This window comes from Musca domestica, unplaced genomic scaffold, assembly GCF_030504385.1.
Source record: "Musca domestica strain aabys unplaced genomic scaffold, Musca_domestica.polishedcontigs.V.1.1 1, whole genome shotgun sequence".
NCBI lineage: Eukaryota > Metazoa > Arthropoda > Insecta > Diptera > Muscidae > Musca > Musca domestica.
Genome location: NW_026712114.1, coordinates 18246559 through 18265006, shown reverse-complemented (window position 1 = coordinate 18265006; position 18448 = coordinate 18246559). Strand labels below are relative to the sequence as shown.

The 18448-nt window shown below is 38.9% G+C and overlaps 1 long non-coding RNA gene across 1 annotated transcript in view; it reads left to right on the top strand.

Annotated features, from left to right (window-relative positions):
- The window catches only part of LOC131801438 (uncharacterized), a 48260-nt gene that overhangs the window by 14984 nt on the left and 14828 nt on the right, over window positions 1–18448 (top strand). Inside the window, exon 2 of the long non-coding RNA XR_009341826.1 lies at window positions 11368–11685. This is a non-coding gene — a long non-coding RNA (uncharacterized LOC131801438). The remainder of the gene's footprint in view (window positions 1–11367; window positions 11686–18448) is intronic.

Sequence of the window (18448 nt, the reverse complement as noted above, 5' to 3'; positions counted from 1 at the left end):
GATTTTAGCGACATTATTTATTGGAATTATTTACAATTTCGTATTTGAAGTTCGTGATGGGTACTACAGCCTATGACAACAATTTTTTGAATGCAGGTTCAAGTCTTCAGCAACATTATTCACCGGAATCGTTTCAAATTTCGTACCAGTAGATCCTAACGGGTACTACAACCTATGGCAAGAAAATTTCTATGCAGGTTCACATCTTCGTATAGACCCATATCACGGTACCTCCCGATATTCGTTATTTTCATGATTTTAGCGACATTATATTCCGGAATTATTTAAAATTTCGTACTTGACTTTCGCAATGCGTACTTTTGGTACTTTCTATACCACTTACAATTTTTGTACTTTTTTGTACATATTTCGTATTTGAAGTTCGTGATGGGTACTAAAGTACTTTTGGTACTTTTTATACCATTTACAATTTTTGTACTTTTTTATTATATATTTCTAAAACCACCTTCATATCTCAACCATATACACTAATAGTGACTCTAATGTCTACATTTGAAATAGTCCAGCTTCATCCGTTCACCAAAACCCAAAATATACCAAATTTAGTACAGTTCTTACACTTAGAACACATTTCCAAAACCACCTCCTGGTAGCAAACCTACTTCCAAAAAAATAAATATTGTACAAAAATTAGTGCTTTTATAAATCGGATTTCCAAAAAAAAACTTTCGTACATCTATCCTACACCCCATCAGTCACAATCATTCAGAATTTCAGAATTCTTGTCTTATTCCTTTTTTAGTGTCTTTTAGTACATTTAGTACCCTTTTAGCACACATATCCAAAAATCCAGCCTTATCTCAACCCTATACGGAATAGTTGTAAGCAAAGTGTATCGTCACAATGGTGTGGGATGCAGGAATAGAGTTGAAATCAACCTTCTTCACTATTGTATTAAATAACAAGTAAAAAAGCTGTAAGTTCGGCCGGGTCGAACTTTTAATACCCTCCACCATTTGGTACAAATTTGGCAATTTTCAAAAAATAAAACCCGTTAAAAACTCTGTTAAAATCTTAAAAATACCGAATGCTTATACGACGACGTGGGCCTGCATAGGCAACATTTGTCATAAATTATTACAATATTTAAATGCGAAACTTGAAGAAAAATCTGTTTATAATGTAGCTAAAATCATCAAAATACCGAATATCGGGGGGTACCGTTATATGGGGGCTATACGAAGACGTGGACCTGCACAGACAATTTTCTGGCATGGGCTGAAGTATTCATTACGAATTTCAAATACCAAATTTGAAACGATTCCGGTAATCAATGTCGCTAAAATCATCAAAATACCGAATATATGGGGGCTACACGAAGACGTGGACCTGCACAGATAATTTTCTGTCTTAGGCTGTAGTATCCATTACGAACTACAAATGCCAAATTTGAAGTAATTCCGGTGAATAATGTCGCTAAAATCATCAAAATACCGAATATCGGGAGGTACCGTTATATGGGGGCTATATGATAACTTGGACCGAAATACCCATTTACGAACTTAACCTGCCTACTGGGAAAATATACACGTGTGCAAAATTTTAGCCTTCTATCTCAATTTGTTCGAAAGATAGCGTGACAGACGGACAGACAGACAGACGGACATGGCTAAATCGTCTTAGAATTTTACGCTGATCAAGAATATATATACTTTGTTGGGTCTGACATGAGTATTTCGAGAAGTTACAAACGGAATGACAAAATTAATATACCCTCCATAGTATGGTGGAGGGTATAAAAAGGGGATCATTGTCTCTTTTCCCAAAAGCGGCCGATTTTTCAGTATGAGATGCAATGTAGGCATTGGGGTGTACTGTATCTATCCCCAAAAGGGCCCTAAAATACTATTTCATAATCGTTTATTAATTATTTATGTTATATTTTCACAAATATTAAACATATGGACGGCATTCTATAAAACAAATTAATGAATGCAATTTTCACCTCAGCAACCTTTAAGTTTTCCTTTCAAAATCGAAAGTATGGAAAATCCAATAGAATGCAATAAACCATTATGGACTCCATTGCCTATGGAAGATCGAAAAAATGATATATTAGTCTTGAAATTAAATCATAAATAATCCACTAAATGTTTACAAAATATTCATTGTTTCCAAGCGGGACTTAGCCCCCACCAACAAATGAAAGGGAAAATAACAAAATAGAACCGTGTAACTAACTAAGAATGGAAATCGAAGAAAAATACAAATGATAAATTTTCCAGTTTTTTACCGACAAAGCAATGACAAATAGTGCCGACGCAACTAATTGAAATTGCGGTTTTTCTCAAATGATCGCCGAAGGAACGATTTGAAAAAAATTAAGCAATAAAATTTGTTCAGGTTCACGCAAAATTCAAAACCTATCAAGGACAATAAATCCCACCAAAAATTTGAGAAAAAAAAACGAAATGGTAATGAATCAATCCTTGAGGCCATAAAACAAAATCGTTGTGAAGATGCTTGAATCTTCTTTTTCACTTTTCAATGGAGGGGTCATCATTTGAGTCCTTGGCTGCTGCCGTTTGGTCAAGTGGTTGTTTTGTTTTTTGTGTTTTTTCTAAGAGGCAACCACACATATGATACTATTCTCCCTTACACATATCATGGCACGCTAATGTGAGGTAATCCTGGCCCTTTTGCATTGTCCTGCGAACCACTAAATAAACAATGTAGCCTTTTCACTAATCCGTTTCGCCATTGTTCGTCACTGATCGTTTTTTTTTTTGGGTGAAAATATTATCAAGGATTACAGCGAGGACGATGATGATCCTATGTGTGTGTGGTTACTACTTGACGAACATTTTCGCTATTGTTCTCCGTTCGTGTTCTTCTTCACGACGCTATTGTTGAATTTTTTTCTATGGTCAGAACTCGGCAGAATTGAGTTTGACGGTCATCAGATTTGAAATGTTGACAGGCGTAACACGCCCTTGCCACAATAAACAATTCCTTGACTTTGAGAGCGTAATGCATACGCAAGGCCCGGACTTACTGGGAATCCCCTCACGATCATAACCAAGTGCTTGTGCGTGAGAATTCAATGCTGTAGGTCGTTGTTTTTCCCAACAATTGCATTGCTCATTTTCATTCTCCCCCACTCTGTCTCTCTCCCTGTGAGACAGTTATGATCAGGATCATCATCAGGACAGCATCATCAATATGTTTTACTGGGAAATTTTCACAAGCAGGCTAGTGAGTGAGCATGGCTTCTGCATTGCGGTAGGTTACCCATCCTGCCTGCGTTCGTTGAGGAGAGTTTGATGTGAATTTTGATTTTTATCGTTGGTGTAATTTATTAATTACTTTCTCATTTGCCGAACAGCCAACAGCCTGTCGGCAAAATGCTATTTTCTTTTTACGCATCGAAATGGAGGAGTATTCCATTTTATTGCCATCAAATATTGCCGTCAATCAAATTTATTAGTCAATTTGAGTTAATGATTATTTGATTCGTGAGAGAATAAAAATAGAATTTTATTTTTAAAAAGACTTCAAAAGTCCGGTTAAAAAAATAAACTGAGGAACAGACAGAAATCACTTTAGCTTCCGAACGATTTAAAGTATGTTGATAAAATTTTACGTAAATGTGTGTTTCGTGTACAGGACTTTTGGTATTGAAAATGGACTATATAGGTCCACGTTTGGCTATATATAACTGTACATCCCTATATTCGGTATTTTGATGATTTTAGCAACATTGTTCACCGGAATCGTTGCAAATTTCGTAATGATATTTCGTAATGGGTATTACATTCTGTGACTGAAAATTGTCTATGCAGGCCAAGGTCTTTGTATATGGTGAGATAAAAAAATCTGCACAAATGTCAAACGCCATAATTTTTACGTTTTTTTTAAATTTTATTGAATGAAAGCAATAAATGTCGGAAATAGCATCATATTTTAGAATAAGTTTAGATTTGTTCGAATTGGTCAACTTTGGCACGAATTATGGCCTTCAAACGGCCAATGAAACCATTACACGCTGCCCGAATGTTGCTCTACGTTATTTTGGCCTATTCCCGGCGAAGCGCTTGCTTGAGATGATCGGCACTTTGGTATGTTATAGTGCCAACCTTGCTTTCCAAAATACTCCAGACACAATTGTCCAATGGATTGGTAACCGGAGATTTTGGTGGCCATTTTGCGCTGGAAATGAAGCAAGGAACCTCATTTTGTAACCATTCATGGGTGGCGCGTGCTGAGTCCTGTTGGAATGTCCAAGGTCTGCGGCCAAAATGCCCAAGGTTTTAATATACCCTCCAGAATATTTTCGCCTAATATTCGCCATTTATTCTGATGCCACGGTCGATTAATACGAGCAGAGAAGGACCATCGGCTGTTATGGCGGCCCACACCATCACCATGGCAGGCGCTTGAGTTCTGGTGGCCAACCGAAGGTGCACATTTTTAGCTGACCCCTTTGTTTGTTTACAGACTGCTGGACAATGAATGTTTTCTTATCGGAGAATACCAAATTCGCCGGTTCACCACTTTCGGCCAAGCGAAGCAACGCTTTAGCTCTTTTGAGTCTTTTTTCTTTCTGTTGCGGTGTAAGTTCTTGCACTTTTCGGAATTTCAATGGATAAAGCCGAGCTCATTTTTCAATAGTATTTGCCGAATGAAATATTGCGATATGTTCAGCACACGAGCCATTTTTCGGCCACTGCGACGCGGGTTTCGATCAAGTCGCTTCTTTACTTTTCGAACCATTTCTGCTGATGTTGCTGTTTTCTTCCGTCCACTTGATGTCGGGTTACGATACTAGTATCACGGTAACGATCGATGGTACGAGACACAAAAGATTTATTCACATTTAAATGCTAGAATTCTCTAACGATAGTCGCTCATGGTTTTCCAGCCAAATATAAAGAAATCACACTGTCACGCTTGAATTCCATCACGAATAACTTTTTTTCTGGAAAAATCTCAAAAATGTCACTGGAATAATTTAACAGCTGTCGGACGAGTGGCTTAGAAATGACAGTAGTCTCGAGTTCGGAGATGGGCAATATCGGTCCACTCCTTCTGGTACCTCCCACACAAAAGGTCGAAATTTTCAAAAAGTATATTTTCTGCACAGAAAGAGAAATGATAATACGATTTTGCTCCAACTTTGCAAATTCTAATATTTGCGTCAGTTCTATGTCGGGTGCAAAAATTGACAATATCGGTCTACTCCATCAAGTACCTTCCTCACAAAGGATCAAGATTTTGAATAATTACAACTCTTATAAAATGTGATGTAAGAGTCCGATTATTTTCAAATATCACATTTCCCAATATTTTTACTAACCCAAGGTCTGGTGTGAAGATGGAATATACCGGTCAACTCCTTCTGATACCTCTCCTACAAAGGGTCAAAATTTCGAATACCCAGGAAGCTTATAAATCGCTAAAGTATCATCCGATTTCATTCAGACTTGGAACATCTCAATATTTCTATCAATACAATATATGTTATAAAGATGGTAGAGATCGGACCATTCCTTCTGGTACCTCCCCCCAACAAAGGGTCAACGTTTCGAATAACAAAAACGATTATAAAAACCGAAATAAGCATTCGTTTCTCTTAAAATTACACATATCACCATATTTTTTTAACCCAAAGTCTGATGTGAAAATGGGATATATCGGTCCATTCCTTCTAGCTATCCATGATGTTCTTCCCTGTTTTTGGCATTAGTCAATCGATCTTTTTCTGCCTTTTTAGTTTTTTAAGCAACGCGAATTTTAATATTCTATATGCAAGTCAGTTGAGTTACGACCTATATGGCATGAATTCCGAAATCAGACGCTTAGTTTTTTTTTTTTTTTTTTAACATAAATTGTCTCGATCGCTCCTGATTTTCTCACAAAAATAGAAGTTAAAAAGTCAAAACGGTGACATTAAGATGAATCGCACCTGCATTGTTTCGGCAATACGAAACCTTCGAACTTGGGTTGTCTGGTGACAGTCAACGGTTTACGGTAAATCTTAATCTGTATGGAGATCAAATGACGAGCATGATGAGGTTGTGTGTGGACATTGATGAAAATATTAAAAAAAAATGACATAAAATACGCAAGGGACTCTTGGAGTAAACTTTCAATACAAAAAAAAAAAATAAATACAGGGTGAGATGAAAAAACTAAAACCAACTTCGGACTGCTGTCATTTTTAAGTCACTCGTCCGACAGCTGTTCAAATTATTCCAGTGACAGCTCATTATATTGTTTACAAGTGTACAAAAGCATTTTGGTGAGAATTTTCTAGAAAAAAAGATATTCGTGGTGGAATTCAAGCGTGATAGTGTGCTTCCTTTATATTTGGCTGGAAAACTACAAGTGGCTCTCGTTAGGGCACTCCAGCATTAAAATGTGAATAAATCTCTCGTGTCTCGTTACCGTGATACTGGTAACGTAGCCCGATGTCAAAGAAGTGGACGAAAAAAACAACAACATCAGCAGAAATGGTTCGAAAAGTAAAGAAGCGAATTGATCGAAACCCGCGTCGCAGTGGCCGAAAAATGACCCGTGAGCTGAACATATCGAAATATTCCATTCGGCAAATATTGAAAAATTAGCTTGGGGTAAAACCATTGAAATTCCAAAATGAAGAAAGAGCAGAAAGAAAATAGACTTAAAAGAGCTAAAGAGTTGATTCGCTTGGCCGAAAGTGCTGAACTGGCGAATTTGTTTTTCTCCGATGAGAAAACATTCGTTGTCCAGCAGTTTGTAAACAAACAAAATGATACTTGCCGAAGAGGTCAGCTGAAAATGTGCACCTTCGGTTGGGCACCAGAACTCAAGCAGTGGCCATGTTGATGGTGTGGGCCGCCATAACAGTCGATGATCGCTCCCCGCTCATATTAATCGACCGTGGTATTAGAATAAATGCCGAATATTATCGGCAAAATATTCTGGAGGGTGTCTTGGGCTTGGGCAAACATTTTGGGCGCAGACATTGGGCATTCCAACAGGACTCCGCTCCATCGCACTCAGCACGCGCCACCCAAGAATGGTTACAAAATGAGGTTCCTCGCTTCATTTCTAGCGCATAAAGGCCACCAAAATCTCCAGATACCAATCCGTTGGAGTATTGGAGTGTCTGGAGTATTTTGGAAAGCAAGGTTGGCACTAAAAAATACCAAAGTGTCGATCACCTCAAGCAAGCGCTTCGCCGGGAATGGGCCAAAATACCGCAGAGCAACATTCGGGCTGCGTGTGATGTTTCATTGGCCCTTTGAAGGCCATAAGTCGTGCCAAAGGTGACCAATTCGAACAAATCTAAACTTATTCTCTGAAATTTGATGCTATTTCCGACATTTTTTGCTTTCTTTCAACAGAATTAAAAAAATTAGAAATTATGGCTTTTGATTTTGTTGCAGTTTTTTTCGCAACCTGTAAGTGTGGTAAATTTCTGTTTTCTAATTGGTGCAAAATTCGTAATTTTGGATTTTTTTACTTCTGGTGGGAGACAATTTTCTGCAATTTAACCTTTGATATTTGTCCGATTTGAAAATGTGATATTGCCCAACTATAAAACTCCCCTTTGATTACTCCACTCAGTCAATGTCAGTTCCAATAGTTCCAACACGTTGTGTGGTCCTCTGTGATTGCAAGACGAAAACAATCGATGCCGAATTCGTTTTTTTGGCGTGATTGGTAATTAAGTTGTAAACTACTCTGACAGCACCACGAAGTGGGATGGCGTAAAACTCAAACACAAACCCGGTAATTAGTGACACCAAATCACTGATGGCTACGCCCACCGCAAGCAATTGCCTAGCCAGTAGAATGTCCCAACTACAAAACAAAAAACAAAAAATACGCCAGGACAATCTGTGAGGTCTTCTTGGTGGTCAGGTAACAAGAAAACTCTTTCTCTGCTCTGGAGGCAACAACAACAGCACAACCAATTACTCTTATTTTAGTTCAAGTGACCAACAAATTTGTCTCTCTTCTACAAAATTATTTGTTGTTTTGTTTATTTCCAACGGCTAGTAGTCCAAAAACGGCAGATAGGAAGTAGAGATTAGTGGAGGAAGGGATCAATTGCTGCGGCATGGATTAACAAACTAATTAGAGGCAATAATGAGCATTTAACCAATCCGGAACAGAAAGGCTGGTCCTTGCTATTTGCTTTGTGCCGTTTTGCTCCTTTTTTGCCAACCTCAATTAGGGAATTTAGATCAAAGCTGATGATCGCTGAAATGTCAGAGACCAGACAAAATTTGATGCGTCGTCGCTGCAATGCGATACGAATTGCAATGAGATATGCGCTCAACTTGGAGGTCCACGATCCGTATTTTCTACGCAGCATCAATGCGAAAACTAAACTTCAAAGTAAACAACCCACCGAAAGAGACCACCACACAACCAAAAATAGCAGCAACAATGCTCCTCCGAAAAAAGTGCACTGATTAAGTTTTGTCATAAGGATCCAATTACAAACCGTTAGCAGGAGCATCATTTCTGACATTTTTTTCCTATGCAGACAAGACGCCAATATTGGGTGATGTCTACATCTCCAGTAGACGGAGATGAAAAAAAATTGCAAGGCTGCATTGGGTTTTGCACTTTCTTTTTGGGACCAGAAGAAAGAAAAGATACACTGAGCGAAATTGGGAGTGGTCTGAAGAAGACCTTCAATAAACAGATTGGGGTACGTTATTAGGTCTTCTACAGAGAGAAGGGAATAGGGAATCACTCGATAGAAGGAAGACAGTCAATAGGTCTTCTAAACAGAGAAGACCGTCAGAAGGTTTTTTTTACAGAGAATAGACCGTCAGAAGGTCTTCTACAGAGAAAGGCAGTCAGATGATCTTTTACAAAGAGAAGGCTTTTAAAGAAAATCGAAGGAAGGCTTTTTAAAGAAAAAAGACCGTTAGAAGGTTTTTTACGGAAAGAAGACCGCCAGGAGGTCTTCTACAGAGAGAAGGTTTTCAGTAGGCCCTCGATAGATAGAAGAACGTCAGGAAGACCATCAGAAGGTTTTTTACAGAGATAAGACCGCCAATAGGTCTTCTACAAAAAGAAGACAGTCCGGAGGGTAAGGAAGTATTCTACAGAGAGAAGGCTCTAAGGAGGACCTAGATAGATAGACGACAGTCAATTGGGTCTTCTACAGATAGAAGACCTTCAGGAGGTTTTCTACAGAGAATAGTCCGTCAGAAAGTCTTCTACAGAGAAAGACCGTCAGAAGATCTTTTACAAAGAGAAGGCTTTTAAAGAAAAAAGAAGAAAGGCTTTTTAAAGAAAAAAAGACCGTTAGAAGGTTTTTTTCAGAGAGAAGACCGCCAGGAGGTCTTCTACAGAAAGAAGCCCGTTTGGAGGTCTTCTACAGATTGGGGTCCATAAGGAGGTCTTCTATACAGAGTTAGAGCCTTCTCTCGGGGTAATGAAGTATTCTACAGAGAGAAGACTCTAAGGAGGTCCTCGATAGAGAGAAGACAGTCAATAGATCTTCTGCAGAGAGAAGACCTTCAGGAGGTCTTCTAAAGAAAGAAAACCGCCAGAAGGTCTTCTGCAAAAAGAAGACGTTCAGGAGATCTTCTAAAACTGAAAGATCGGCAGGAGACCTTGACAGAAAGAAGGCCCTCAGATGGAAGACCGTCAAGAAGTCTCTACAAAAATATAACCTTGAGGAGGTATTCTACAAAGAGAAGACCGTCGGGAGGTCTTCTGCAGACCGTCGAGAGGTCTTCTGCGGACAAAAGTCCATGATAGAAGTCCATCAAGAGGTTCTCGACAAATAGAAGAGAGTTATGTGGCATCCTTGTAAAGACCGGTAGAAAGTCTTCTACAAGTAATTCTACAGAAAGAAGACCATAAGAGGGTATTTTAAAGAAAGAGGTCTTCTATAGATAGGAGACAATCATGAGGTCCCCAATAAACTGACGATCTGCTGGAGTTCTTCCAGAGATGTAAGACCGTCGAGAGGTATTCTATAGAAAGAGAACCATCACGAGGTCCACGACAAACTCATGGCCGTCAGGAGGTCTTCGGCGTATAGAGGATCGTCAGGAGGTCTCCTAAAGATAGAAGACGTTATGAGGTCCTCTTTAGGTAGAAGGCGTTCAGAATGCCTTCTACAGATAGGAAACCGTCAAAGGGTCTTATACAAATAGAAGGGTTTCTATAAATAGAAGTCCTTCTGCAGACCCCTCAAGGGGCTTCTACGTCTAAAAGAACCCCTGTGTGCTTTTACGTCTAGATCACCATAAGAGGCTTTTATTTTTAGAAACCGTCAAACATAGGAACGTCAGAAGGGTTTCTACAAATAGAAGTCCTTCAGCAGACCCCTCAAGGTTTTCCTCGTCTAGAAGAACCCCTGAGTGGTTTTACGTCTAGAGCACCATTCGAGGCTTCTATTTTTAGAAATCGTCAAAGGTTATTATACAAATAGAGGAACGTCAGAAGGCTTTCTACAAATAAAAGTCCTTCAGCAGACCCCTCAAGGTTTTCCTCGTCTAGAAGAACCCCCGAGAGGCTTTACGTCAAGAGGACTATTAGAGGCTTCTATTTTAAGAAGACTAAGTGTAGCAGACCCCCTGAGGGGCACAAAGCTATTTGTGACATATTTGACATATTTTAAGTCTATAAGTCTCCATGAGAGGCTCCTACGTCTGTAGGCCATCTTGAGATGCCTCTACGTTTAGAAGTCCTTTTGAAAGGGCTTCTACTTATAGAAGACGCCTTGGGAGGACCCTATATATAGAAGACCCCTTAAGATCCCATTAAGGAACTTTTAGCTGTAAAGGACCTCTAGAGGAGCACTATTTGAAGAACTTCAACGTCAGAGGGCTCCTTAAAGATACTTTCAGGGGATACTACGTATAGAAGACCCTTTGAAGGGCTTTTACGTCTAGAAGTCTTTTTTGAGAGGCTTATATGTGTTGAAGTCCAGTGAGAAGCTTCTACATATACAAAAATCCTTTGAGGTATTTTCTACCAATAGAAGATCGCCCTGTGAATAGAAAACTCCTCATAAAAAATCTTCAGGCTTTTTTATTCTGTGGATAGTGTTTATTTATTATCAGTGTAGGTATATTTCTTGTACTGCTATTTCATGCAGTTTCCAATGATTTCATCAAACTTCGAAAAAAAGCTGATTGAAATTGAAACTGTCGTGGCTGCAGTGTGGGTGGTTAAGAACCTTGCGATCTCCGTTTTTTGCTCATTCTTATTTTGGGGATAATTTGCATCTTGTCCAAGTTCATGTTCGTAGAATATTATGCACACACACACACACACTCGCACACATATTGTCACTGCCCCTTTATCATTTACATGCCCCCACACTATCAAATTATTATTTTGTTGAACTAATTAAAAACGAATTTTTTTTTATTTTCTTCTCAGGGGGCTCATTTTTTCATCGTTGGATAAAGGATGGCTTACTGGTCGACTTGGCTACTTTTGACTAATTTACAGTTTTAAGAACAAATATCTCACGCTATCTGTCCGTATGTCCGCCTACCGTTCGTTGTGGAAGAAGATAAAAAGGAGCAAAGAATATGCTTAGCGCCAACAGAGAAGCTGCCGAAGGTAATGAACTTTAAATTGTTGACGCTGTGATTTTAAGTGCCTCAACTGATGGATGGATGGATGGATGGATGCTTTACATCACTCGGCCTTCCCAATGTTATTGAAGAGCAGAAGATTTACCGTTCATCGAAGGTAAAGTGAAAGCGTTTCATGTTAACAATTCCGTAACAATATCTTGTGGGGCACTACATAGGTTGGGGAGTGTGATTGGTTGTGTGGTATGAATTGTAACGTGAGAGATCTTATCGGTTTTAAACCAAAATTTGAGCAAAAATGGAAAAATAGATCGGCTGTACAAATTTGTTTAGGAACTCCTAAAGCCTACTGCTATGAAAAAAAATAAACAAAAAATAATATTTTATTAAAAAAATTAAAATTAGCTTTTATTCAAATTTTTGTGGCCTTTTTTACATTACCTCACTATTTCATAAATCCTTATTTGGGCTTAAGTCATTTTAGCGGATTGACAGTTACTTATCAATGTTTAATATCATTAATCCTTTGTAGTTCACTTCGGGTTCAATGCGTCCTAAGGCTGGCTATAGTCTCTAGTACTTCGATTCATAATAAAAACCCATCTTTCTGTCTTTTGAACTGGTTCTTTAAATTATTCCTAAATTCTAATGTCGATATTAATTTTAATTAGAAAACTAATCTCTAAGCTTACATCCATAAGCCCTAACCATATTGTATAAATCCATACGGTTGAGGTCGATGGATTCATACCCTGCCCTGTTGACATCTTCTCTCTTTAATAGTCTTAGGCCGTCTTTGTGCTTCTCGCAGTTGAGGGTTTTTAGAATAAGTTTAGATTTGTTTGAATTGGTCACCTTTGGCACGAATTATGGCCTTCAAACGGACAATGAAACCGTCACACGCTGCCCGAATGTTGCTCTGCGGTATTTTGGCCCATTCCCGGCGAAGGGCTTGCTTGTGGTGATCGACACTTTGGTATTTTTAAGTGCCAATCTTGCTTTCCAAAATACTCCAGACACAATAGTCCAATGGATTGGTATCCGGATATTTTGGATAAGCGAGGAACCTCATTTTATAACCAATTTTGGATGGCGCGTGCTGAATGCGATGGTGCTGCGTCCTGTAGGAATGTCCATAGTCGCGGTCAAATGTTTGCGTGCCCTCCAGAATATTTTCGCGATAATATTCGGCATCTATTTTGATTAATACGAGCGGAGAGCGACTATCGACTGTTATGGCGGCCAACACCATTACCACGGCCGGCACTTGAGTTCTGGTGGCCAACCGAAGGTGCACATTTAGTTGACCTCTTTGACAAGTAAACACGCTCATTTTGTTTGTTTACAAACTGCTGGACAACGAATGTTTGCTCATCGGAGAAAATCAAATTCGGCAGTTCACCACGTTCCGCCAAGCGAAGCAACTCTTTAGCTCTCTTTGAGTCTATTTTCTTTCTGTTGCGGTGTAAGTTCTTGCATTTTTTGTAATTTCGATGGCTTTAACTCGAGCTCATTTTTCAATATTTGCCGAATGGAATATTGCGATATGTTCAGCTCACGAGTTTTCGATCAAGTCGCTTCTTTACTTTTCGAACCATTTCTGCTGATGTTTTTATTTTCTTCCGTCCACTTCCTTGACGTCGGGCTACGCTACCAGTATCAGTATCACGGTGACGAGCGATGGTACGAGACACAAAAGATTTATTCACATTTAAATGCTGGAGCGCTCTAACGATAGTCACTTGTGATTCCCCAGCCAAATATAAAGAAATCACCCTGTCACGCTTGAATTCCATCACGAATAGCTTTTTTTCTGGAAAATTCTCACCAAAATGCTTTTGTACGCTTGTAAACAATATAATGAGCTGTCAGTGGAATAATTTTAACAGCTGTCGGACGAGTGGCTTTGAAATGACAGCAGTCTGAAGTTGGTTACAGTTTTTTAATCTCCCCCTGTAGTATCACTCGGTTTTGCCGACATATGAACATCCCCAGCCTTGAGTTATGATTATTTTAATTGTTGACCCTCTATGGAGGAGGTTCCGAAGCAGTTGGTTAATATTGTCCAATTCGTATCTGACCTAAGTCTGATATAAAAATTACAACGTGCCATATTTGAACTATATCGTTTACTTCCTATACTTTATATGAGATATCTGCAAATTTTTGGAAAATGGGGAAATATATGTGAGGTACCGAAATATTTGACTTCATCTAATACAGATAAAAATATTGGTACGTGCAAAATTTAAAGGGAATCGAACATTTCCAATTTTATACGAAGTCATAATTTCTTTAAATTCCACACTCATACCGGATTTATAGTTGAGAGAATTTTTTAGATATATCAAGTTATGATCGATAAAAGTATTGAAAATTGTGACCCTTTGTGGGTGAGGTACCACAAGGGGTTCGCAAATATATATAATTTTCTCAACAGATCTTGTGTTAGCAAAAATGTTTGAATTGGTGCAATTTAAAGAGAGTTAGATGCTTTTTTTCGTCTTCTTTGAGCGTTTTGTTATTCTTGAACCCTATGTGGGGAGGTGCCATAAGAAATGATCCGATCTCTACCAACTTTATAAAAGATCTTGTATTGATGGCAATATTGAGATGTGCCAAGTCTGAATGGAATCGGATGTTGGTTTCGTATTTTATTAGCTTCAAGGGTATTTAAAATTTTGAACCTTTGTGGGTACAAGAGGGAATGGGCCAATATATTCCATCTTCCCAGCAGATCCTGTTAGTAGAAATAATGGGTTGTGTGAAATATGAAGAGAAACGGATGCTTATTTTGGATTTTATAATCGATTTGGTTATTCAATTCTTTGACCCTTTGTCGGGGAGGTACCAAAAAGAATGGCCCGATCTCTACCATCTTTATAACAGGTCTTGTGTTGATGGGCATAATGAGATGTTAATTTCGCATTTTATGAGCATCAAGGATATTCAAAATTTTAACCACTTTGTGTGGGAGGTACCAGAAGGAGTAGGCCGATATATTCCATCTTCACATCACATCCTGTGTTAGTAGAAACAATGACATGTGTGAAGAGAACAGGATTTTTTCGGATTCTATAATCGATTTGGTTATTCAAAACTTTGACCCTTTGTGGTGCAATTGTCCGATTTCTACCATCTTTATAACTGATTTTGTGTTAATGGAAATATTGAGATGTGGCAAGTCTGAATGGAATCGGATGTTAATTTCGCGTTTTATGAGCTTTATGGATATTCAATGTTTTGACCAGAAGGAGTGGACCGATATATCCATCTTCACCCCAGACCTTGGGTTAACAAAAATATTGTGATGTGTGTAATTTGAAGATAATCGAACTCTTACATCACATTTATTGTTGTTGTTGTAGCAGTAGTACATGTATGTGTTTGCATTCTGCTAATCAGGTTCAAGCTCCAGGTTTAAAAATTCGGCTACTTTAATGGCCTGTAGCCAGAGATCTTCTGGAGTGAGTTGGGTAGATTTGGCTGTGCATTTAAGAAGGTGCAGCGTATTGTGCGGGCCTGTATCACACGCCGGGCAGACGTCACGTACATCTTCGTCAATTCGTACTCAATACGAATTGAGACGACTACACCATCCTAAACGTAATTGCGCCAAACCTACCCTGGTTTATCTAGGCAGCTAGCGTTCTTCAGCTGCAATAGATGGGGGTGGACTCCGAGGACGGCATTCATTCTATAACTGCAGAATAAAACCTGCCTGATAGGCTTCCTGATCTAGAGGTTCTCTTATAGCATTGGACCTCCCTCTCTAGATCGTGTATGTCCTTTCTGACACGCCTGGGTGGGAGAGTTGTATCCACCATATGATGGTTGGGATGACTCTCAGGGTAATACCCAAGCAGGTACTGCAACGAAACCATATGATTATGCTGACGTAAGGGAAGGATTTTCGCCTTCTCATGTAGATGGTCCACTGGTGTCATGAGAAGGCACCCTGTCGCAGTTCTCAGAGCAGCATTCTGGCAGGTTTGGATCTGCTTCCACTGCGTAGCACCAGGGGAGTAGGAGGGGGAGGTACTTGATGGAGTGGACCGATATTGTACATTTTCGCACCTGATCGAGTACAGTTGCACATATTAGGATTTACAAAGTTGGAGCAAAATCGGAATGTCCTTTTTTTGGAAAATTTCGATATTTTGTGGGGGAGGTACCAGAATCAGTGGACCGATATTGTCCATTTCCAAACTCGATCTATGTTTGATAAATCGGCCCAATCGGATAGTCCCTTCGAAAGTTATAGTGCGCACCAGTCAGAGAGACAGGCGGACGGACGGACATCGCTAGGTTGACTCCAACTGTCCTGAAACGAATTTCGTTCGAAGAGACCAAGGGTCTAAAATCGTTATTTCGATGAGGCACGTCATGGCATCAAACGGTATATACCCTCTGTAGCCATATGGCTGAAGGTATACAAAATAGGCTTCATTAAAAAAATTCAAATTCGAATTAACCCTTTCTTTTACCTTCTGCCGGGGCCTAGATACAATTTGAGCCGATATTGACAATTTATTACAAATTCCCAACGGAATTTATTTTTAGACAACAACAATTTATTTTCGACGTCTAACATCTGAGTTAATACATATATCTCTGATGCTGGACGTCGCAAATATATTAGATTCTGTCTTTGCAGCTGATATACTAAAGACAAGTCGCATATGTTGACTGTAGCGTAAAATAAGATCTGCATAACTATTCCCTGACTTTGGTTGCTCTGATTTTTTTCTCTTTCATGGGTTAAATCTTGGTAATCCTTATTTTTGAATAAATTCACCACGAAGACGACTACTACCATCTACGACAACAATAACAATACAGACATTGTTGTTGTCTTTTGTTGCAAAACTAAGGCATCAAATTATCACCCTGACAAGAAAACAACAACAGCAACAACATAGCATAACAAAGATGAACAAGTCTTAGGAGGGATCTTGGAGAATTTTTTAAATGAAATTGCCACACGCAATGAAATTGCCACACATCAAAACGATGGCCTAAGTCCTGGTGCTGCTGCTCGGGGTTTTTTGTTTGCCTTCTCTGCTGCCGACTTTTTAGTTTGATTTAAGCCAGTGATTTGTTTACCTTAAAAAAATATTTAGCTTTTGCTGCTGCTGTAACAGTTTTTTTGCTGCTTCTGCTTCTGCCGCTGCTGTAGCCGTGCCACCATTGCTTGGGTCATTTGATATAGTTTTCCAGCTCATTTGTTGCATGTAATTGGGCACCGAACGACGTTCCATCGTTCACCGTTCATTTTTGACATGTTCGAAGGAAGGTCTTAATATACGCATGTATGTGTCATTGTTATTCACTATAATGCGAATAGTTGCGAAAGCTAAAAATCAGTAAGCGATTGATATCAGTTGTGCAGATTGGGGGGCCCTTGAGGGGCCCACGAAATTGGGTTTACAGGGTGAGATAAAAAACTCCAACAAACTCAAACACCATAATTTTTATATTTTTATACCCTCCACCATACTATGGAGGCTATATTAACTTTGTCCTTCCGTTTGTAAGTTCTCGAAATACTCATGTCAGATATATATATATATATATATATATATATATATATATATATATATATATATATATATATATATATATATATATATATATATATATATATATATATATATATATATATATATATATTCTTGATCTGTCTTGGCTGTCTGTCTGTCTGTTGTAATCACGATATCTTTCAAACGAATTAAAATAGAAGGCTAAAATTTTGCACAAATGTTTATTTTTCCAGTAGGCAGGTTAAGTTCGTAAATGGGCCATGTAGGTCCACGTTTTCATATAGCCCCCACATAACGGTACCTCCCGATATTCGGTATTTTGATGATTTTAGCGACATTATTCACCGGAATTGTTTTAAATTTGACATTTGAAGTTCGTAATGGGAACTACAGTCCGTGACAGAAAATTGCCTATGCAGGTCCAGGTCTTCGTATAGGCCCATATATAAGTACCTCCCTATATTCCGTATTTTGACGAGTTTGGGTACAATACCCACCCAAAATTGCTTGAGATGTCATATTTCAAGTTCATAATGGATGCTACAGCCTATGACAGCAAATTCTGGTCCAGGTCTTCCCACAGCTCCGATATAACGGAACCTCCCTATATACGATATTTTGATGATTTTAGCTACATTATTCACCGTTTATTTCAAATTTCGAATTTGAATATGGTAATGGCTTATGACAAACAATGCCTATGAAGTTCCACGGCTATATTCGGTATTTTTAAAATATTAACAGAATTTTTCAAGGATTTTAATTTTTGAAAATTTCCAAATTCGTTCCAAATGGGCATTCAAAGTTCGGCCCTGCTTTTTAACTGTTTTTTTTTAAATTTTATTGAGTGAAAGCAAAAAATATCGGAAATAGCATCAAATTTTGGAATGAGTGTAGATTTGTTCGAATTGGTCACCTTTGGCACGAATTATGGCCTTAAAAACGGCCAATGAAAATGTCACATGCTGCCCGAATGTTGCTCTGCGGTATTTTGGCCCATTTCCGGCGAAGCGCTTGCTTGAGGTAATCGACACTTTAGTATTTTTAGTGGAGACTTTTGTGGCCATTGTTCGCTGGAAATGAAGCGAGGAACTTCATTTAATAACCATTCTTGGGTGGCGTGTGCTGAGTGCGATGGTGCTGAGTCCTGTTGGAATGTCCAAGGTCTGCGGCCAAAATGTTTGCGTGCCCAATGCTTTAGTACACCCTCCAGAATATTTTCGCGATAATATTCGGCATTTATTCTGATGCCACGGCCGATTAATACGAGCGGAGAGCGACCATCGGCTGTTATGGCGGTCCACACCATCACCATGGCGGGCGCTTGAGTTCTGGTGGCCAACCGAAGGTGCACATTTTCAGCTGACCTCTTTGGCA